This window comes from Ambystoma mexicanum, chromosome 5p (genome assembly GCF_040938575.1).
Source record: "Ambystoma mexicanum isolate Mex_15411 chromosome 5p, UKY_AmexF1_1, whole genome shotgun sequence".
NCBI lineage: Eukaryota > Metazoa > Chordata > Amphibia > Caudata > Ambystomatidae > Ambystoma > Ambystoma mexicanum.
The window spans coordinates 1,078,725,407-1,078,750,143 of NC_090930.1; positions in this window are offsets into that span (position 1 = coordinate 1,078,725,407).

Consider the following 24,737-nt stretch of genomic DNA (forward strand, 5'->3'; position numbering starts at 1 on the left):
AGACCCAGCTGCATGACCTGCTCCCGGCAGGTGGCAACTAGGATCTACAGGGTTACTGTTGTGTCTTTGCTGGCATGACTGCAACGGCGGTCCTTGCTGCACCGTTTTTCTCCCCTAGGCAGGAGTTCCTTGCATATGGATACCCACGCGGTCATTGCACGCCGCTCGTCACTACCCCTGAAGGATCATGGCAGTAGGCCATCGCAGCAGCGATCCTTCCCCTCCCACTTCTCTCCTCCAGGCGGGAGCACCATATACAAGGACACAGCAGCAGTCCTTGCCACGTCTCTTTCTCCCCCACAGGCGGGAGCAGCCAGCCTCAGTGAACACTCTAGGGACACCTGCAGCGTGAGGCTGCTTGCCGGAGGACCTCGTTGGACCGGCCGACGGTCATTGGGATAGACCTGACCAATGAACGAGCTACGTGAGGAGGGTGCTCATGGTGGCCTGTCCCAGCACAGCTTGGCAGCATGCCAGGCTCTCCAACCTCCTTTGTCGCCAGATGTTACGGGTCCCAGGGCTGCCGGCCCACATTTGTAAGGGCTCTGCTGGCAGGTCCTTGTCCTCACCCATGGCGCAGGCGCTGCGCTGTAGATATGCAAGGGAGACAGAGTCTGTTGGTCGAGACCCTTTTATAAAGAAGCATGACAGGAAAACCACTTCTCACCACACACGTGGCACTGACCGAGCCCTACGAGGGCCTTCAAGTTACAACAAACTGTTTTTCATCAAATTGACCCCTTGATCAAAATCAGGTAAATCCTTGATTAGCCTCCACCTCCCCCAGCACAGTACCACTGCCCAGCTACATACACCCATTATACCTGGCTTACCTCTGCATTTGGTGTGTGCTGTCAGCGAGATTCAGGTGAAATGGCACAGGTGCAGGGAACTCTTAGTGCAGGTCCTGAACCCAGGTGGGGTTGTTTTTCCCTTCACCAAGGAGGAGATAGCATGCTTTGTGTGTTGTGCACGTCCATGGAATTGCAACGTCATCTTGTAACAGTGCCTTGTGCTGAAGTACACATTCCTTCGCAGTGGCAGCATTCTGATTCAAAACTTACTCTCTCATCTGAGTAGGCATGAGGGCTCATCATAGGCGTAATTTTAGGGGGGACCAGGGGGTTCCACCCCTACTCTTGTGGCACACCATTTTGTCGAACTAATTTGGCAAGGGCCCCTTTCATGTAAATGTCATGCACCCTCCAGCATTTTCATCATAGTTACTCCACTGGGACTCACCTCTGACAGTTGGTTGTCATGCGAAATGGGGACACCATGGTCCCTGTGCTCACAAATCAAGGTTAAAATGTGCCTTTGTTTCATGTTTCCGAAAACAAACAGTTTATCTCTTTTATGATTGGCTGAAACTCGCTCTGTTTAAACTAGTAAAAGAAACATGAATAGTTCCTAGGAATGTGTTTATAATACTGCCTGAAGAAACTGTTGATCATGAGCAGTCTGTTTGCAAGTCATGAGAGCGACACACTGAGCCTGCCTCTCCATTTGATTACTAATTGCGTTGCCGACGCCCTGCCACCAGCAACCATTTCCCTTTCCTCTCCTCCTCATCCATTATAGGAAATGCAAGATGAGACATTTGTTTGGTGATCACACTCCATGCAGGCTCATGCACACATGAGAAATCCGGCCAGTTCACCGAACGGTAGGGCTAATGGGGCCCCAGGGCCACTATTTGGATACTGCTGGGGCTCTGACATGCCTAGCCCCGGCCCACTTAAAGCCCTGAGTAAGCATAACCTTCCTGTGTTAGCAGTCCCCGCCATAGACAATATTGTGCCTGGAGTCGAGCCAGGATTCCAAGCAAAAAAGATTGTGCCCTAAACTAAACAAACTGCAAAGATGGCCCAGTTCCAACATATGTGTTGAAAGGAGGAAATGTTGTTTCGGAGCTTGTCTGTTGTGGAGGCTGAGTGCTATTGTGATATTTTATAGACACACCCTATTATCATGCCAGAGAGACGTATGATTGTTATTCGCACTTATGGTATTGCTATTTGCATGGACCCGGAGAAATGGTTGTTGAACCTGCTACAGGCTGGTTGCCAGGTTGCTGATGGTGAACCGATGTAAAATGCGCATATGGCCAAACGGCTGCATTTCTCAAAGCTGTAGCTATTGCCACACACACCTTGTTGTCTGTCTGGGGTACTTTTTGGTGACTTGGGACGACATGTCCTTGTTGGACTGTCACACATAGGGCAGGATAAATGTAACAAATGCACTGGAATTTAAATATCAGTTTCCTAGTTTAGCATCTTTTAAAGTGCACTGGTTAATCACATGTCTGCGAAATGTCAAGCACAATAGTGTGTACCTTTTGAAATGAGGAGCATCACTGATGTTCTGATAATATTTTAAAACTGAAATGGACAGCCCAGTGCCTACATTAAAATAATATAAACAAAAAATTAATGCGTGGGAGGTTTTGAATACATCTGGACTGCTTGCACTGCTCTGGACAACATTCCACAATGTCCGTCTGCGCCATTGAAAAAGGGGGCAAGCCATTTCCAAATCAATCAGGTACTGCCTCCAATGGGAGCAGCACAGGCCGGCCTGAACTGCTAGGCTAGGACCCCTCTGCACAGAAACACAAGCAACCCCAGACTTGTGTTGGCCCTTGTTGGGCCTCATCGGTGAAGTGCAGCTTGTTTTCCTTGCATGCTGGGCCCAGATGTGAAAACAAAATCAAAATAACGAGGCTGAGTACCCTAAAAGAAAATACACCGAACACAGGTTACAAAGTAACATACAAAATACTTTATTTTATGCTGAATCCAGTTACAAAAACAGAGCAAAATCAGATAGCTATCGGCCTTCAGTACAACACAACGAACTCCAGCGTGGTTCAATGTGTTCAGTGAGAGACGCTGTACATTAGAATGCATTCGCGTTTTATACACTTTGTGGTCACGATATCCAGCCCCACTTCGGGTTAATATTCCACTTAATGCATCACCGATCTAGAGTTCGTGCCAAGTCTCGAACAACCGCATATAACTGGTTTGCCTTTAATACATGTATCAACAAGCCTATGCAATAACTGTGTGATCTGGGATTTTCCATGCTAGTCTTCTTAAACATTAATACAATGCGGTTAAACAAGTGTTCTATGTTCAGTATTTGAATACATTGTTTTTATAGTATACTCGTGGCTTAGTTTCTTTACACGAGTAATCCGTTACACACAAGTCGGCGAAGCACAAGGTCTCAGTTCACAACCTCAACAAGTGGCCTGCAGGCAAGTTACATATTAGCTATGTACAAAGGTCAAGATGGCCATGTTGTATTTTGGAAAGACATCGTCCACCATCTTAACTCACAGGGTGACTTTTACAAAGCGAATCCTAAAATGGTGGACAAACCTAAAATGGCGGCTTACATTGATTTTAAGGTCAGGACCTTGCAACACAGACTCTTTCACAAGCGACTTTCGAGCAGCTTGGCGTAGGCCAATATACATATATTTATTGCAATAGGAGGCACAATATAATTTCTTTTTTGACAAACCCTCCTTTAGGCCTATGCCAAGTGCTAAAACTACTTTGGATCCCCTTGCAAATAACTCCATGCATCATCGTCCATGCACCCTGAATCACTGTCAGAAATATCTATTGCCATTAGGTCAGTTGCTAAAATTTCTTTCAACACCTATTCTTTAGAAGTTTTATCTGGGGCATACACTTTACGTCCTATAGAACCTATCGCTTGTGCGCAACATCCCCCTAGCATCAAACACATACCAGGTAGACACTGAATACAGCAACAAAGAAACAACAGGATTCCCAAAATAATCAGCAAGACCGAAAGTACCTTCCAACCCCAAGATCGCAAGAATTCCAAGAACCAAGCGCTAAGATCCCAGTTTCCCTCGGGAACATGCACTTCGGAACTAAGGACGTGGAGATTCTGTATTACCTTGTAGATAGTTGGGGAGGAATCTGGTACGAAAACACAGCAAGCGGACCCCACTAATTTACACAAACCACCACGCTCAGCCAGAATGACATCTAATGCCATTCGGTTTTGAAGTGCTACTAGTCTTACCGCCTTTTGTTCTACGTCATATTATAGAATATGTCCGTGGTCCGGTTGATGGTTCTCTCCAGTACTCTCGCAAGCTTTCTAATGTCTTCCGAATTCACTATCTGCCCCCAAAATGGCACAACTGATTTTGCTATGTCTCCCAAGATTTGTGCTGGTGTGTCACCATTCTCGTCCCGCCGTGGATGAGCCTTTGAAACTTCTCTTGTACTAGCTATAAACACCCCCAGGTAACAGGATCCATAAATAAAAGGTTCCCTGCCAATCCCTGGGCTACCATGGGAATGCTACATTACTGCAGATAAAGTAGTTAGGTTCGCCTACATACAAAGGTCTGTTTTCCCCAGTCAAATTTGCAACGTTGGCACAACCTAGAAAATTTCCCATTGACTGAGTTCCATTCCTCTGTATGCAAAAGGAAACTAAATCGGGGCTATGATTAACAGTGTAAGAAGGAGGCATGGCATCCTTATTGCCTATTGGAGTCATCTTAAAGGAAATCAAAGATTGGAAAGGACAAGACAGTTTATCTGAAGGCCTAATAGAAGCAACATTCGGTTTACTCCTGTTTGCGAAAAGCAAGCATCCCAGGGGAGTTAAAACACGTTTCTGAAAACTATTCAAATTGGTGCCATCAAAGTTCCCTGAGATGCTATCATTCCACCGGCCAAAGAAAAGTGCTCTAAGAGAAGCATAGCAAGCAGTTGTCAAAGGTAAAGGATGAATATACCAACCTAGCCCCTTATCCCCGTGTTGCGGTAAATGTGAGCAGACCCAACAGTTGATAAGCAGTAGAGTGTTATTGTGGTACCTTTTTCTATGCTGAGAATCCCTAGGGGATAGAGTATGCAAATGTAAAAAGGGAGTAGGAACAATAGGTGTACTTTCAGTAGGTAACAAAAGTTCTAAAGAATTAGTTTCCTCAAGGTACCACAATCCTAAGGCAGCAACTATTAAAAACCCAAATATCATTATAAAAATACAGCAATATATTTTCGGGGCCCAGGCATTTTGTCCATCGTCCCGGTTGGTCACCCCCTTATTTACAAGTCCCATACGAGCGGTAGCGGTAGCTGGCATTGTAGTCTTCAACCGGATACCCCAATGTTCGTTTGCTGGCGACCTCCTGGTCGAGCGACTTCTTAGTCCTTCCACAACCCTAGCCAACAGAATCCCCTTTCTTAAATTTGGGCAAAAACAAGCCCTCGACGATCCTTTTCTTCTTCAAATGCACAGCCGAACCGTGCCGCAAGTCTATCTTCTTGGATGCAGATTGTACCTTACTAATCCCGGTACTGATTGATCCGGAAACAATATGTCGTCACTTCCTGTTGGAAGCAACGTGTCGGAAACAAGTGAAGATGCCGAATTTGAAATAGCAGTTTCCGGATGCAAAACTTTTTGAGAGTGTGGAGACAAAATGGCAGCTTCCCCAGGCCACATGGGCTCAGAGAGATTCGCCGACACACTCTCTGAGCTACTTACTGCTTTGGGATCGTTGGTTGAATACTAGCAAGGGGTTCTGTTTCTTCTGTAACGTGTGGCAAAAGGTGAGGAATTTTCTTGACGTGGGACGTGTGGATCCAGTTCTTTCTCCCAGCGACCCGCACCGCTGTCTGGGTGACCAACAGGACTTGGAATGGCCCACGCCAGCGATGCGCAAGGCAAGAGGAGCGGCCAAATACCTTGACCAGCACCCAGCTTCCAGGCCATATACTGTGGCGCAGTCCCTCATATTGCACAGGTAAAGCTTCTCATACCTGGTGATAAATCAAATACAGGTTTTTAGTCAACTGGTTACAATAATCTGAAAGTAATACATTTTCAACATTTCTCAATGAATTGCATTTAGGGAGGTTCCAAATATTGGCAGGTCTCACCATTACCACCTCAAATGGAGAGAGCCCAGTCTTAGTTTGAGGGGTTGTATGCATGGATAACAACACGATCTGTAAGGCTTCTGGCCATTTTAGTTTGGTGCCGGCACACGTTTTAGCGAGCTTGTTCTTAATGACACCGTTGTGTCTTTCTACTAGTCCGGCGCTCTGAGCATGACTGGCCGAATGGAACCGTTTGTCAATTCGTAATGCCGTACATATCTAAAGAATTACAGCAGTGACAAAATGTGGACCATTGTCGGACCAGATAACTCTTGGTAGCCCGAACCACGGGAAGTATTCCCGTAACATGATTTTTGCAGTATTCATGGCTGTAGCATCTTTAACAGGGAAAGCCTCAACCCATTTACTAAAAGCGCATATAACCACCAGCACATATTTTTTATTATCACAGCGTTCCCTTTCAATAAAATCAAAGTGGATCACTTCAAAGGGGACAGAGGGTGGCCCAAAACTTCCCCTTGGAGTTACTGTCCCCTTTCCCACATTGTGTTGTAGGCAAATCATGCAATCCTGGACGTAGCGCTGGGCAATTTTTCGAGATTTTGTCATTCACCCAAACTTTCTCTAACATTTTTGTCATCTTCTGGGCACATACATGCGTAGGACCATGGGCCATGATCACCATCATCATTATATAGGCGTCAAGGAGTAGCCATTTCCCTTCCGCCATATCTACCCAACACCCGTCATCATCAAGTTTCCCCAAGCCTTCAGCCCATCTTTTGGATTCTTCTAACGTGGCATCAGCTTGGATATCCCGTACAGACCCAATGCCCTCATACATTGCATAAGCATTTACAGTCTCCCTCGAAACATACATCTTCGTACGGAGATCGGTAGCAGTTTCTTTAGCTATCTGATCAGTGAAAGCTTTCCCTTTCCTTATATCATCTGTAATCTTTGGATGTGCTGCACATTTCCTAACTGCTAACTGAGTAGGGAGCAAAAGCGCTGAGAGTAGTTGTACTATTAGGGAGCCATGTTGGATTTTGGTGCCATGTGAAGTTACGAACCCTCTCTCCGACCAAGTCTCCCAAAGTTGTGAACCACCCCAAAGGCATACCTGCTATCAGTATATATATTAACTGCAAGCCCTTCGGAAAGTTCACAAGCTCGGGTTAATGCTATAATCTCTGCGGCCTGCGCAGAATTATGCGTGATTCTCTTAGTTTCCACAACCGTGCTTAATGTAGTGATCGCATAAGCGGCTGAGGATGTACCATCCGGAAGTTTAAAGCAGGAGCCATCACAAAACAGCTCTCCTTGCGGGTTATCCAAAGGAGTATCTTTCAAATCAATTCTACCCTTTGTCTCTTGTTTGGTCGTGTACAATCATGTGGCACTTCATTGCCGCAAGTAGTATCTTGCGGGAAAGGTAGGAGTTCACCCGGATTAAGAACACAACACCTCTTAATGTGAATGTGAGGAGCAAACAAGATCAATTCATATCTTGTCAACCGTGCAGAAGTGAGGTGTTGCGTTTGAGTTCGGTTCAGTAGAACATCTACAGAGTGAGGCACCATCAAGGTTAGATCATGGCCTAGGACCATTCCCTCACTCTGTTTTACAGACACAGCAGGAGCAGCGACAGCTCGCAAACATCTTGGCAAAGCGCATGCTACAGGATCAAGGGCAGAAGAAAAGTAACCGCATGACCTATTCTTATCTCCATGTTCCTGCATTAATACAGCCAAAGCACATCCATCACATTCATGCACAAACAGCACAAAGGCCTTTTCATAGTTTGGTGTGCCCAAAACTGGTGCAGAGCATAATGCAGTCTTAAGCAAGTCAAACAATTGCTGGTGTTCTGCGGTCCATGGCAATGGCGAAGAAATGCCCTTCTTCATCAAAGCCAACATCGGTTTGATCACTAGTGAAAAATGTGGGATCCACAACCTACAGTAAGAAGCCATACCTATCAAGGCTCTAACTTCCTTCTGTGTATTTGGGACAGACATGCCAGAAATGTGTTTTATTCTTTCAGGTGTCAATCGTCTTCCCTCCTTTGACAGGAGATAGCTTAAATAGGTGACCTCCTGGCAACAGTATTGAATTTTTTTAAGCAAAGCTTTGTGACCATGTTTAGCTAGATGGATAAGCAATAACACAGTGCACCCCTTACAGGCACTTTCAGAGTCAGCAGCTAAAAGCAAATCATCAATGTACTGAAGCAAAGTACAGGTAGAGAGCACTTCAAGGGTATCAAGTTGTTCTTTCAAAGCCCTACTATAAATGCTAGGAGTCTCTGTGTACCCTTGAGGTGCACAAGTAAATGTGAATGAGCGTCCCCCTAAGGTGAACGCGACCAAATATCTACTATCCTTGTGTATAGGAATACTAAAGAAAGCATTCTTTAGATCCACCACACTAAAGTAAGTAGCTGTAGCTGGAATCTTATACTGGGGAATCTTATACTGGGGAATGCGTGGCAGCTCAATTCCATGTTTCAAAACTATCTTAACAGGTTCAATCTGTAAAACACCAACATCATTGTCGTCAACAGCCCATAAGCTCTCTGGTACATTAATGAATTCTGGCGGCAAAGGTCTACTCAAGAATTGCGAGACAGAAAATTGCTGTGGTGAAATCGTCAAGCGTACTCCATCAGAAGAACAATAAATCACTGCATTTAATTCTTTTAACAGATTCAACCCCAGCAAGTTCTCTCCACAATTCAAAGTCAACAAAAATGGACAGTGGCCCGTAAAGAGAGGCAAAGAAATGGGTACCGGCAAAGAAACCAGACAAACAACTGGTGTGCCAGAAAACCCTACAGAAACATTGGTTTGCCCTGAGAGTAGAATGTTTGGAACCCGTGAATGATCAATGGAACACTTCGGCGCTCCAGTGTCTATCAAAAACTGATGTTTCCTATTTCTCACCATCATTTCAACGTAGGGACTTTTCTGATTGACGGGAATAGGTGTAGGTTCCAAACCCTGCTTCGGGCAATCCTAACAAAACAGAATATCATCAAAAGGAAGCTCTTCAGATAAATATGCAGCAGAAGGATGATCAAATATGTTGCTGGTGTCCACACTCGAAATCTGATTACCCTGCAAGAAAGGTTGCTGAGGGCCCTGTGCAAACTGACCTCTACCAGGGCCCCCTACACCCGGGCGACCTCTGGATCGTCTACCCATATTCCCGAATGTGTTATTCTACCTTTGTCGAAGGACGGGGCATTGTGCGCGCCAATGACCCTCTCGACGACAATAAGCGCACTGGTTAATGTTCACAGGACCCAAGGGCACATTCCCTTGCGGCACATACTGACCTCTAACCTGAGAACGACCCCCTTTGGGGCCTCTAACAATTTGCTGCAATAGCACTTTAGTTTTCAAATCACCTTTTCGTTTTTCAACCCTATCATTTTCATTATTGACACGGTTCTCGTAATACTGAGCCATGTGCAGTACTTCTGATTGTGATTTCGCCTGCCAAGCGCTCTCAGAAGACATAATTTGTGACTGGATGTCAGGCAGCAATCCACGCACAAATTTGTCCACGAACAACCTTTTCGCAGACTCTGTGCCTAGGTCTTGTCCACTGAAACCCTAGAATACCTGTTCAAACCGATTAAAGAACTCAGTAGCACCCTCAGACTTTCCTTGGACACAGGCCGTAAATTTGTCCCATATAATTCTTTTTTCTGGAATTATAGTTTTTAATTTTGCAATAATTCTATCAGGCAAAGTTAGTATCACCTGAGGCAGTCTTTCACCAGCTGGCCTTTCTCCATTGAGTCTAGTTATATTCACCCATGTATCTCCCAACCCTGCTACGTCGTCTATAGTTCTAACTTGTTTCCACAAATCTACGGGCTGGAGTACAGGGAATAACAAATCAATATCGCCTAAGGTGAATACTGAGGATTGCAAAACGGACTCTATTTCTTTATAGAATCCTGTCGGATTTTTCCTAATATCAGGAATAGATTGCCTGATAGTATTCACTTCTTGTCTTGAGAACGGGACGTGAACGAACTGCGATACATAATGTGCACGAATGTCCACAGCGACTATATTTCAACCACATCGGCTGCAATCTCAACCTTTGGGACAAATGTCGGAGGAACCTCTCTCATAGGCAACTGAGAAGTAGGTGACTCCGAACGCTTACTAAGCAACAGAGCTAAATCGAGCGCTAAAGCAGTCGAAGAAGTGTCAAGTGAAAAAGCTCTCTTGTAAATACTCAATAACTCTGTGGGACAACTCATTTTTCTTTTCACACAATCATCCTGTAGGTACTCTATCATTACCTGTATCACTCTCCTCTGCATTTCTGGTGTATACTGACTATACCTGTCATATCCTTCAACTGGAGTTATCGACATAACCGAAATCCATCTAAGTGCGTCCTTCGTACAAATTCGTGCTTCCTCAGATTTCGATTTACGACAAGGAAGGAACCGTTTCTGTACATACATACTTTCCTCCTCGTCATCCTTATTCTTTAACTTTTCTAGCTCCCTTCTATACCCAAATAGCATCTCGACATGCTCATTTACCTTCTCCACAGTGTCTCTAGAAAACGCTAAAGTATTTGGATCCCTTAACCCTTGCGGGAGATCCGCATTATTTATTTTTTTCCCCACATTACACATAACTGAATCCCTAAACCTTCAATAAAACATTTTTCTCAGGAAAATTATCCATATTATAAAGTGTGGCGAAAACATTAGCTTGATCATCCCTCTCCATACAATGCTTAGCCCATGCAATTAACTCATGTTTCTTCTCCGGTGGTACAGTATTGCGAGTGACAACCTTTGACCCTGCACCTCGATCGATTACAAGCGGCTCAGAACCACTTGGAAGAGAGGGAGCGGGAAAATTCAATGGAGGTACTGTAACTGGTGTGAAAGAAGAGGTGGAGGAGCTGGAAGAAGGGGAACATTAGGAGGAGCAGGAACAACGGGAACAACAGCAGGTAGAGCAGGAATAACAGGAGGAAGAGGCAAGGCAGCAGGAAGAGGAACATACGGAGGTGGCGCAGAGGCACCAGGCCTTCGTTCATTTACCAACTTATCTATAAATTCATTGGAAGCATGGAGGTCTTTGGACGGATATATTTTTTGAATTCCAAGTGAGAAAGCCCTGTCCATATTTCTAGTCGATTCGGAATGTTTATCTTGGTCATACAATAATGCTTTTTCGGCGTTCGTCTTATGACGGCGCGCATGCTTCTCTCTACTTTTAAGTTGTTGCAACGCTTCTTTTTTCCAATTCTGCAAAACATCAAATGCTGCACGTCTAGCCTTTTTCTTTAATAGAATTGACTCTAAATACTCAATACGAGGGATTTCAAAACTAGCATTGATTGGCCACTGAAGTTCGGAGGCACGTCTGCTTTGTCTGTGCCAAATATCATTAAATACTATATTTCCAATGCCATGCTTACAGTACATAGTACATGCCGGCGACCCCTCCTGTGGTGCCGGACGGCTAAATTCCAAAGATTGTCTATCGCTGCGGAACAATGCCCTGAAGCAGGTAGACAATTTCCTAGGGATATCAAATTATTGGTGTTACCTGGTCAATAATTGTGTCTGCAGATACAATGCGCCAAATTCAAATTTTCACGGTTGAATTAAGAGTCGGGTCACGACTCACCTGAACAAACCTAAGGAGGTCCGATCGGATTTCAAAGAATCTTACCTAAATAATCTTACCTCGTGTATGGTGATTTTGGCAAATCTGCCCGCCTCGATAAGTGGACCCTCGTCAAGATGCCGTCTCAGACCACAAGCTAATCATCCAGGGATCGGGTCGTGCATCGCTGCTGAGGTGTCGCGTCTCGTTCAGTGGGGCCCCTTTTTGTCACACCGTCCGATCCCGGTCCGATAGCCTGCGTCAACCTTCAACAATCCGGCATCAATCTTGAGGGTCCATATTCAGGTGCCAACTGTGAAAACAAAATCAAAATATCGAGACTGAGTACCCCAAAAGGAAATACACCGAACACTGGTTACAAAGGAACATACAAAGTACTTTATTTTATGCTGAATCCAGTTACAAAAACAGAGCAAAATCGGATAGCTATCGGCCCTCAGTACAACACAACAAACTCCAGCGTGGTTCAATGTGTTCAGTGAGAGACACTGTACATTAGAATGCATTCGCGTTTTATACACTTTGTGGGCACGATGTCCAGCTCCACTTCGGGTTAATATTCCACTTAATACATCACCGATCTAGGGTTCGTGCCAAGTCTCGAACAACCGCATATAACTGGTTTGCCTTTAATACATGTATCAACAAGCCTATGCAATAACTGTGTGATCTGGGATTTTCCATGCTAGTCTTCTTAAACATTAATACAATGCGGTTAAACAAGTGTTGTATGTTCAGTATTTGAATTCATTGTTGTTATAGTATATTCGTGGCTTAGTTTCTTTACATGAGTAATCCCTTACACACAAGTCGACGAAGGACAAGGCCTCAGTTCACGACCTCAACAAGTGGCCTGCAGGCAAGTTACATATTAGCTATGTATAGAGGTCAAGACGGCCATGTTGTATTTTGGAATGACATCGTCCACCATCTTAACTCACAGGGGGACTTTTACAAAGCAAATCCTAAAATGGCGGATGAACCTAAAATGGTGGCTTACATTGATTTTAAGGTCAGGACCTTGCAACACAGACTCTTTTGCAAGCGACTTTCGAGCAGCTTGGCGTAGGCCAACATACATATATTTATTGCAATGGGAGGCACGATATAATTTCCTTTTTGACACAGAGACCCACGCTACTCCTCACCGATGAGTCCCAATGAGGCCAAAACATATCTAGGGGTCCTTGTGGTCTCGTGCAGAAGGGATGTGACCAAGCAGTTCAGGTTGGACTGCCCCTTTTGGGGAGGGTCCAAGTCTGATTGCATATGGTCTTTCCCATTTTGTAATGGCTTGACAGGCAAAGAACAACAGTCTTGAGGGTTGCAATACCAGAAATTAAGATTAATTCTAAACCATCATCTCTTTTGTTGTGCTACATCAGAATAGTGTCTTTAGGATTGCATGTTAAGATTTGTCGTGCTGAATTGCTTTTCTGTGCTATTTTGATCAGGAGGTGTTTAATAGTTCTTTCTTTGTATATTCAAAATGTAACATTTATACAAACACACAGCTGGACAAAACATTGTAATGTGATTCATTGCATTCTTCAATCCCAAAATGTGTCTTAACAATGTTAGCCCCAGTTCCCCTGCTTCGTCACCGTCCTCACTAACAAACATTTATCCTCCCCATCAGAAACATACTAAATTGTTCAATTCCTTCCTCCATGCCCCAGGGGAACCATTATGATCCTCCCCTTCAAGGGAATAGAAGGGATCTCCCCACTGTCTTTACTTCCTGTAGTTTTATTTTTCGCCATGGGAACAAGGAAAGTGTATGCCTGTCTACCTTGCTGCAGACATAGCAGAGGCAAATGGCAGCAGTTGGAGTATTACCTGTGGTTCCGAAGAAAATTCATGTGGCTGATGCCCATTGGTGCTCACGGCGGGGCCGTGCATGACGGTGCATGGCGCAAAGTAGCCGTGCAAGCTACCTGCCTGTAGGCATGGTTCTCCTGAAGCATGCACTGGCAGCTTAGATCAGGAGTGGGGCACGTGATGGCCATGCGTACAGATTACAAGATTTATCCTGCATTGAGGCTGATTAAAGGGAAATGTAAGCAAGTGTACTTGCAAAAGCTACCATTCAGCCTCCCGCTCACCATCCCCATCTCCTAAGTGGTGTGAGCATCACACCATCTGAAGGAGCCTAAATCACTCAAGGGAGAGGCCTGAGTGTAGGGGCAGATCTCAGTATTGCCAGTAGGAGAGAAGCACAAAGATCTCCCTCCTTTGGCTCCCAAAGACTAAGGCCGACTTAAAAGTCTTAATGGATTTGGCTTTTGTAGAAGCTTTGCAAAAATAGTATAATGGGCCTCCTGCAGAGTCAAAGGGTGGGTACATTTTGAAGGAAGCCACACCTGCACTAATGAATCACATCTGGGAGACAAAGGAGTTCTCAGAAAAGCAACTTCATCAGTGGATATGTCAACATGGTTGCATCCTTTGTTCTGCTCATGAAGACATTCAATAAGACGATGACCACCGAGTGGCAAGATCCTGAGAAAATTATTCTCCCAAAGTTTATGTCCAAATGGCATCCGGTGGAGAGCACTGAGCGTAACTGTCAGAGCATGCAGTGGTGGATGCATCAGTTCCTAATATGTCTGGAATCCTTCTATGGCTGCTGAATATGTTGCTCCTCTTGAGGCCAATAACCACAAGGTGGATATTCCCTTGATGAGGGCTTACACAGAATCTACTGTGTCTCTGCATGCTAGAATCTAACAAATATGCATTGACTAAGCAATTTCGAAGGAACCTGCAGCAGATGTATTCAATTATGAAATAAGAAGAAGATTGCAGTGGTATTCTTCTTCTCGTTGGGCAGGAGGCTTAATTGCTGTCACATAAAGTGATGTGATGTTATGTTATTGATATTTGTTAAGTGCACGTTCGCCCAAGGGCATCATGGCGTTGGCAGCAAGGAGGCAGCAACTTTATATAGAGAGGATAAAAACAGAAGAGTTTTCAATGACCGGTGGGATGCAAAATGATCAACAGATGGATGCCATTTTAGCAGCTGCTCACACAGGGTGTGTAACAACGCTGGCCTGCTGAGTCATATACATTAGGGACCAGAAGGCTGATGAATCTCAGAAGAATATACTAATGCATATGCCTTTTTGTGGCATATGCCATTTGGCCCGGAAATTGGATGCCATCATGAAAATGACACACAAGGACTGCACTACACTCAATCAATGCAGAGTAAGAGCCAATAAAAGAGAATTCCTCTGAAGCAGAGTGGAACAATTAGAAACACTAGGGGCTTCCCTAGGGCTCAGAACCACCCTAATATTAGGGGCATAGAATCCACTTTTGTATGCAACCTCACCATCATCGGAGCAGCCACCAGCCTGACTATGAGATAGGTAGAATACAAGTGAGAGGATCCATCAAGAGTATTTAGAGACTTTGGGCAAAAACATCAGGAATCAATGGACCATTTGCATTGTGTTGAAGTGTTACAAAATCGAGTTCAGATTCCTCACTCCCAAGATGGGTACAATCTGTACCCCCGTTTTGAAAGATCAGATGAAGAAGTAAGCTCTGTTGAAAATTAGCTAAGGTCTTCTAGCCAAGAAAGCATCTGGTCTAGTTCATCATGGTGAGGCTAGCCCCTGCTTTTCTTCTCCAGTATGTCTAATAACAAACAGTCCAAATGGGTACAGACTGGCTCGTATTGAACCTGCAAAAGCACAACTTGTGGGTTCAGTATATTCCTTTTGCAAAGGGATCATTGCAGATGCTCTTTCCATTATTGATTCAGGGTGTGTTTCACACATCACTGCATCATCTGGATGCTTGTTATCAGCTATCCATAGCCCCTTGTCACCACACGGTTCTCCAGTTTAACATTTCGGGACTCTATTTTCAGTTCATAGTACTGCTGCTCATGCTAAAATCAGCACAAATGATATTCACAAGTATGGTAGCCCTGTTCATGGTCTGTTGAACTGCAAGAACACCTAGTTGTTCCAAGTTCATCACCTGGTCTTAACTGGTTTCTTCTTCCATGACGAATAGAAGGCTGGTTTTCAATCCTCCCAAGAGGGTCTAAGATCTTCAATTCACACTGTGTCTTCTCCTGGGCCACTCTCAACTCTCACCAAGAAGCTGATTGAGGAGGGATAAGGGGTTGACGGCTCAATTATATTTTGGTTCTGTGGGCATGGTTTCATTTGATACACCTGGTGAACTACTTACTGAATCTTTGTAGGGCAAAGTCCAAGTATTACATATATCTATTTCAGTATCAGATCCCATAAAACACATCTGCAACGGTGGTTGGTCACAATGAACTGGCAGAAGGGGGTGTCCATTACCACAGAAAAGTCAGTAATTGTGACAAAAGATGCATGTATCCTACGATAGAATCAACTCTTGACCAACACTCAGCCCAAGGGAGGATATCCTGTCAACAGAGTGAAATATCCTCCAACTGGAGAGGATTGTCATCTAATTATGGCACAAGGCACAGTGCTCAGGTGGTCAAGTAAATTGCAAGATTCATATGCCTTGGCTGGGATGCTCTCACATAAACCTGACCAGCAAGCCTCCTCTATGCCTATACTTCACCTCAGACATATTCCCTGAGTTCTAAGGAAATGGGTTGCTGGAGAATTAATTATGGTTGCCCTTTGGTGGCTGAGAACTCTGTTTTCCATTCTGTTGAATCAATCAGTACCTCCAGAGATGGGTCTTTCCTCTGGAACACTCACCACTCAGGGGCTCCATAATCTCTTAGGAGGAATGGGGTATGTTGAGACTGACTGTCTGGAGGATGAGAGGAAAGAGCCTAGGAGCATGCATTTGGATCTTCATGCAATAAAGTGTTGGTGCTGCAGAAATCGGCGGTGCTTTGGTTATTTATTGCACCTGTTGAATTAAGTCTTTGGTATATCCTCACATGATAGGAAGGTGACGATGGAGGGGATATCAGGGTAATTCTATAATACCATAAGGTCATTCCCATTACCTCATCTTCCACAGCTAATCATCTTACACACAACACCCCACGCCCACGCAGCAGTATTTGATATGACCTGGTGTATCACAGGAGGAATGAGCCCTTGTAGGACCCTGAAGGGATGAGTTGTAAAGGGACCTCACAGCCATGAAGGAACTGATTGAAATCAATCTTTAGAACATTTCTGATATTAGAGGATAAACATGATAACTGAGTAAGGTAAGAGGTATTGGAACTGAGGTAACGGCAATTACCTTATATAATTATGTCATTAATTAACATTAAATAGTACAAACACTGGTAGACAAGTACCTACTCTTAATATCATAATAGTCCTGGGAAAATGCATTAAATAACTTAAATGTACACTTCAATATAAACATCTTGATTATACCAAAAACATCTTAGTATCTAGGTAGAAATAAATCAGTCCAACAATTAGAGAGATTTGACACACCAGAATATTGTGCATATTCCAATGGCATTCTCTGCTTTGACCATAAAATCCTCTGGAACAAAGGCCTTCACTATCACCCAAACTCTAAGTTTCATATTTCTCATCAAAAACATAATCTGCAATGCATCTTATTACTTAACTTCCCTCAAAACCAGAATTGCAGGAACACATTTGCAACATATCTGGGGAACATGAAGGAACCCAGAAAATGTAGACTACACCTCAAGGGAGAGCAGCAGAAGCAAACCTGGATATACTTTGACAACTTTCGACACCCCCATTTTATGAACTAACAACTAAATTCCTGAGCCAGCTTAGCCTCCAGTCTTCGCTCAGCTGGCATTCAACAACTTGTACCAAAATTGACTTAATTATCCTTCACTGGCAGAACTCTGTCAGTAGCGCTTCTCCGTTTTGTCTTTTATATCTTCAGGCTGCCTTGCAGAGTCCCTTAGGGATCTATTTTTTATCCCCACTTGCTTAATTTCTGTCTCAGAACTCATCTGACAATACCAATATCCTCTTTGTTTTCAAAAGAATATTTTGGGTCTGTCTTCACTCTCTTCCAGGTATACTTGGAGAAAACCTTGGTCTGGATACATGAGAACGGATGAAATGTAACCCTTCTAAGACTGAGGGTATAGTCATTGGTTTATATCCCAACCTTATAGTCAGCCCTTGGGTTCAGAACACTTTGGTCAAGGTGTACAAGGTTTATAATATTGTGTTTACTTTTAGTATGATCTATCTTTAAACCGTCAAATGTATAAATAACTTGGTGAAATGCTATTATTTTTTCGCTACCTTCTGCTCACAGACCTTTGAGGTTTTCCCACTACCTTCACAGAAAGCACTTTGAAGTCCTCAGCTGCCCCCTGCTCCTGCCGCGAACGCTGCTTCAACATGCTTCCTGGAGGAGGCGTGGCAACATCGGCACATGACCCTATCACGTGACTCGGGCCGGCCTTCAAAGGACAGAGGCTACCACCCTTGCGGCGTTAAGCCCGTCAGGAGTAAAGCCCAGTGACTGTTAAGCGACTGTTAGGCACTGGTGGTCTCATTCTACGTACCGTTGCCGAGTCGCCACAAACAATGACTTTATCGGCAGACAGCCCCCAGACCCGAAAAAAATCCTTACAGCAACGACGCTCTACAAATCCTTGGTCCATGATGAAAGCTGCAGTCGGCCCAAAGGTAAGCAAAGCTACTGGACTTGCACTCATGGCTACAAATGAGTTACTACCAACAGAAGCTAGCAGCTCTCCAAAGCCCCTAGTCTTGTTGTCTCTCGAAGAGCAATGTGCGCAAACTGATGCCTTAACTCCACCTGTATTGCTCACAGTTCCATCCCATGCCTTTGCAACACAGGCAGATAATCCCGATCCATCGAGACTCCTCACCATCAATTTGGAATGCAATCCAGCTCCTAATGATGAAATCTCACATGTCAACGAAACAGACACATCAGCAAACAGAGTGAGCAAGGTGGTCTCACCGAACTCAGTGAACGTTTTAGGTGACATTCCGGCGCCTCAGTTCAATGTTAAGACATCTGATACATTACGAACGACGCAACCGGCTATAATTGCATCTACACCCTATCATAACAACAACTTCATGAATGCTGCTGGTCTTTCAACAGACAAAGGTCTCTTGTCACATTTAGTGACCGATGAAGAACTGTTAACAATCCCGAATCTTGAGTCGGGAAACCTTGCGATGAATGATTTACTTCCCAAACAAGCTCTGAATAACAAACAACCTTCTACGCCAACTGTGAGGCTGACTTGTCGCCCCACAGTCAATGACATTCTGTTACAGAAGGGAAGCACTTGATACTTTCCGGTTCAGTTGCACGGCTCCAAGAGCACACTGGCCAGCACCGAAAATTCAATGATGGCCCCTGCTAATATCTCACATTTCTTGGCCACAACCAATCCAATTTATTCCCAAATGGATCCTCCCACTTTAAAATAGCAGGTCATACTGCTCCAGGAGCAGCCTTTGAATGCACCGAACTTGATAACGATAGCGCTTTGGCATGCCAAGCTCGAGACGGTGGTCGCTCTTCCATCTCGAGTGCAAACGACCAGCTTAGCGACGTTCAGCCATTTAGCACCCCTCAGCTACCGGCACCAGCACTCAATCCACCCCCCATTCCATGCAATCGGAGTGTGATTGCTCGTGCTAGTCGTCTACAAAGAGTCGCCGAGCTTAAGGCAAAACGTACTTCCATCATACCTCCTGTATGTGAAAATTCAATGCTGAATGCAAGTACTCCACACACAAGGCCATCTCAGTTTGGTGAAGAAGTCCATCCAACGATTTCTGCAAAAATATTTACCACTTTTAACCCGCATTACAACTTGGACAATTCTGTTGGCTCTTTGTCCCTTCATGACTCTGCACCTCAATCGTTTGGCATTTCACCCGAAGCGCTTTCTCAGATACACAACAACGTCTTAGCTGCCTCGGCTGTTGCCTTAGCTCCATTCACAAAAATTTTTGAATCATTGATTGGATCAATAAGTGACCAAGGTGCAGCCATTTCCAACCTAACGGCAAAACTCGATAAACTTGAACACTTTTCGTGCTTCCTTCAAGCCCAAATAACATCAAATGCTGAAAATGCGGTGCGATGGCAAGACAGGCTGAGCGATCTCGCTGCTCGTCACCACTGTCAAAACGATTCTTTAATGGAAGGCTTGTTGGACGCCATGAAATGGATGCGAAAAAACACAATCTCTGCCTCCCGAGACCCTTGCAAGAAACAAGAAAATTCATCAAGATCCCCCCATTCTCAAGTATCGACCGCACCTGCGACATTTGGAAAAGAACCATCGCAGTTTGATCCAACAATGAGCCTTCCGGCTCCCTCCCATGACACTTCGGTCTCAAACTCGAAAATACAGGGACCAGTCCCGCAAACAAGCAGTCTCACAACAAAAGAAATCTCGTCACAAGGACATGTACCGGCACAAACCTCCACATCAGTGAACTCATTCAATATATTCAAAGGGCCAGCAAAAACAATCACTACAAGTGTTGAAACTAATCTGAAAAAGCCTGCCGGACAGCAGACAGAGCTCCCTAACAAAAAAAGCACACAACCTAAACAAAAACAACAGCAAATTAAAAATTTTTTTATAAGGAATCTAACAACCCCCAAGAAGACAAGCCTGTTCACTCGGCATGTTCATACAACGACTTTAATAAAACCTACAAACAATGCACCATCAAGATCTATAGGTGCTAGACTGAGTCCCTCAAGGACCTCAACAAAACGACGGCGCATAGCCTCCAACGATGCTTCCACCGGAAATGGTTCTCAAGATTCTTCTGTTGACCTATGTGATCTATCGACTTACTCAGCTGATCTTGAGAACTCCATCAATGCTTCTCTTGTAGCTCCAGCTGTAATATCAACTGGGCCATCAATGAGGGAGAAGCTAGAGGCAAATAAAACTTCGAAGATCGCACAATCAAGGACCAATGCTCGAAAAATCTCACCCTCAATAAAGAGGAAAGCACAGCAACCATTAAGTTGTAGGCTAAATCCCAAACACACGTCAAATCAGCTAAAATTGTGCTTGCCTCCAGTTCAGCGCGCTCCCAGTCCTGCCAACTTTGAGCCTCAAACTAGCAAGTGGAAACTCCGTCTCCAAAATATCCACTCAGACCGCAACGAAGTTAACCTAAATAGAGGAAACATTCTAAAACTGTTCGCATGTATACCACCACTGCGAGCCATCTCATCAGACGACATCAAAATTGTGGAATATACAACAGATGTGTCTTCCGACCAAGTGATTCTCCACATTTCATCAACGGCGGTAAAAAACATGCTACTTCAAGCAAACAAAGATCTCCTGCTTTACGGATTTGACCTCACCCTCGAACCTCTTACTACGAGAGGCGCTTCATCTCCCAAGGCAAATCGTGACCATGAAGCAAGTCACGGCACCGCCAGGCGTCAGGCCCTGCGCCAATCTCTAGTCTCATCACCCGACATTTTAGACGCTGCCACGCATCAGTCATTTGAACGAAGAGCCAATAACGCAAAACGATTCCCAAATGGACCACGCAAATAACAATGAGCCAACATCAAACAACAAGAACTAATTCTACTGTCATGGAACACGAGAGGATTCACACACCTGTTTAACACTTTTCAAGAATCTTTGGTGAATGTGTTTGCGCTATGTCTACAGGAAACGCGGCTACGGGATCCCCCGACTCGTGATGGATTCATTACGCTGATAAATCCAGCTAGAAAGAACCCAAAAGGTCGACCATTTGCGGGCTTGTTAACACTTTTGAAAATCCAGAACTGGTGGTCGCTCGTTGTCTCCACGAACCCTAACCCATTCGTGCAAAGCACCTTGATCAAACTCTCATTAAGATCCACCGTCTCCAATCTTCTAATAATAAATGGATAATAGAATCCCGCCATGATTTCATCAACATCTTCCATTCAGTCAGTATTGAATGAAATAGATCACACCTTTGTAGAACACAACAACGTTTCTGTACTCATCTGCGGCGACCTCAACTGCAGTTGGATTAAATATGATCCACTTACTAAAATAAACGTCCGGCTTCCGGATCTTGAAGTATCTCAGCGAGGCCAAACTTGGTCAAAGGAGCTTTTGGGACTCAACTGCCAGATGCTAAATGGAACAACAAAGGGCGACTCTCCTGCAAATCCGACGTGGCATAGCATGGCTCGAACAAATACTCTCGACTATATTTGGGCCTCAGCGGATCTCTTCCACAAGGTCTCTTCCCTTAAAGTGCAGCCAATGTCATCTAGCGATCATAACCTGCTGCGGCTTGTTTGGCATGAAGAACTCTGCAAAACGCCAGACAAATACTCTTTTCAATTACAAACAAATGCAGCAGGCAATCGATTAGCAATCAATGGATCTGCCATCGTTAATTTATGCCACAGCGTAAACGAATTCGAGTCAGTAGAATACACAGATCTACTAATGGACCACACACAAATAATTTCCAATTCAAGATCGTTCGGATCACTGCCGAAACATCTATATAGTTCTGAAATTGCACTGGCAAAAAAACTACTAAGGAAAGATCTCAGGCAAATTAAAAGAGAGTCGTGCGATCTACGTTGTAAGGCAATGAAGATCAAGAACCGACGACAAGATTATCGAAATTGGCTAAGATCACACTCAACCATCATCGATCAAGGTCGAGCAGAAACAATGTTAAAATTCCTTGTACAGAAAAACACCCGTGAAATCTGGGCCATCCTGAATAAGCGCCGCGCCAAATCATCCCCAGCAATATCTAATGAAATCACCAGCGACAAATGGCGCGAATACTTCACCTTAATGTACGAAAAATCTGAGCCTGAAGATCCCCCGCAGCCTGATGCGACACTCTCTACTTGGGACATTATACCTTCTTGCAAAGAGATTGAACATGCAATCTCCAAGCAGAAAAATTCAAGAGCTGCTGGTCCGGACAAAATATCAAATCTCATGCTCAAAAAACACAGTACTGGGCGAAATTTATTTACGAGCTGTTTTGTCAGATTACAAGCTGCAAGAAACTGCCTTCCGCCTGGTGCAGGGCAATTGTAGTTCCGATATATAAAAAGGGATGTCGAGCCGATCCTACTAACTATCGCCAGATCACCCTCCTAGATACTATTGGGAAAGTATTCGGCTCCTTTTTGCGCCAACAGCTGGTGAATTGGGCAATCTCAACAGGAAAACTTGACTGTCGCCAAACAGGGTTCACGAAAAACGTGGGGACTGATGTGAATCTGACAATATTATCATTCTTAAAGTTGTCAGCGAAGGAGGCGAAAAAAAGAATCTTCCTGGCGTTTGTCGATCTTCGACAAGCATTTCACGCCATAAACAGGACCAAACTATGGGCAAAACTACGTCTGTGGCATTGTCCAGAGCATTTGTTAGAGCCCATCATCGCCTTGCACTCCAACACGTCCATCCAAGTCAGAGTCAATTCACAAGGCGATCTTACAGATCCAATAAGAACATTTAAAGGCGTCAAACAAGGCTGCCCCCTCGCAGCAGACCTTTTTAAACTCTTTATAGCTGCTTTACCCGACTGGCTAAAGTCTGTCCATTGTTTTCCACCAAAGTTAAACGGAATCTTCATCAATCACCTGGTTTATGCTGACGACATAGTGTTGGTTGATGAAACCCAAATTGGCCTTCAACATCTTCTTCTTCGCCTGCATGAGTTTTTAATCTTTAACGAGCTCTATTTAAATGCAGAGAAAACAAAAATCATGTGCATCGGCCAAGGCAGGTCAAAAAAAGACAGGTCTTTCCAATGGCACATAGAAAAAAAAGTGCTAAATGTTGTCAAGTCTATCCGCTACCTTGGAGTAATGGTCAATTACTCGGTTTGCGAAGCGGCATGGACCAGTGATCTGATGGACAAAATAAAGATCCTGAGTCTTCAAGCTGCCAAAATAAACATTGAATACGGGAAATTTTCTATCACTCCCGTAGTAACGTTCTATCTTCAAAAAGTAATTCCTACTATCACTTTTGGCGGCGAAGCAGCCTTGAATATCAATCACAACCTATGGTGCCAACTGGAGGGAAAGTTTTGGAGACGTGTCCTGAGGCTTCCGAATCATATCTCCATGTCAGCTTTGAGATATGAGCTAGCTTTGAATTCCATGTATATGACAATTGTCTGGAAATCTCTATCTACTTTGCGCAAAATACTACTCAGCTCCACCATCCCGGCATATAACATCTTTAAGCCGGGGCTGGAATCCACCGACAATGTCCTCATTCACACATGGAAGCTCAAACTAAATTCTATTATGGCTGACGCAGGCATATCGGAGGAAGAGCTAGTCAAGCGCTCACAACATGCCAAAAAGAAGCTAGCGGAATGGGATTGGATTACAACCTACAATACCCGCCTAGCCCTTAAATCAACCCTGCCCACTTCCAGAAGTCAAGTTAAACTGAATTGTCAACCAAAATATCTCACGAACTGTCCGTCTCGCTACCACAGGGCACAATTCCTAAGGCTGCGACTGAACGCTCTAAATACTAATGAGATGCTCTGGAGGCAAAAGAATAAAGAAACAACAAATAATTATTGCCGCTTTTGCAAAACTACAGAAGTTGAATCTCTAAAGCACCTAGCTATATTTTGCCCAATGCTGACAGATCTCCGTCAGGTGCATCTAAATGAATTTAAAACACAATCCGAGGAGCCCGATGATTGGTGGGATAACGTAACCGCAGGTCATAACATCAAGCTCTCTTGCAACCTCATCAACTTCTTTGATGAAGCCCTAAAGTCAGTACCCAACTGAAGGCCGCCAGTATCTGAAAGATCTGCCTTCTCGGTGGTCGTCCTTTTTGATAACTGTGTTACCCTAAAGTACAACATCTATTGTTAAATTTAACTAAGACTATTCAAGGAGGAGACAGAAGAATCTGAATTTTCTTTCTTTTGGAAATGTAACAAAAACATGATATGAAATATCAAGTTGAAGTTTTACAATAAAAAAAAAATATACCTAAATTAAAAATGTTTTGATAAATGCACTCATCTGGTAATGCCTTAAATACTGTAATTGTCTTCATCTAGGAGTTCATGAGCATCAGATAAAGCACCATCATCATAGTCAGAAATCCTTAGCTTGTCCTCTGTACTCTCTCAGAAAATGTGATCAATAAATAAATAAACAAATA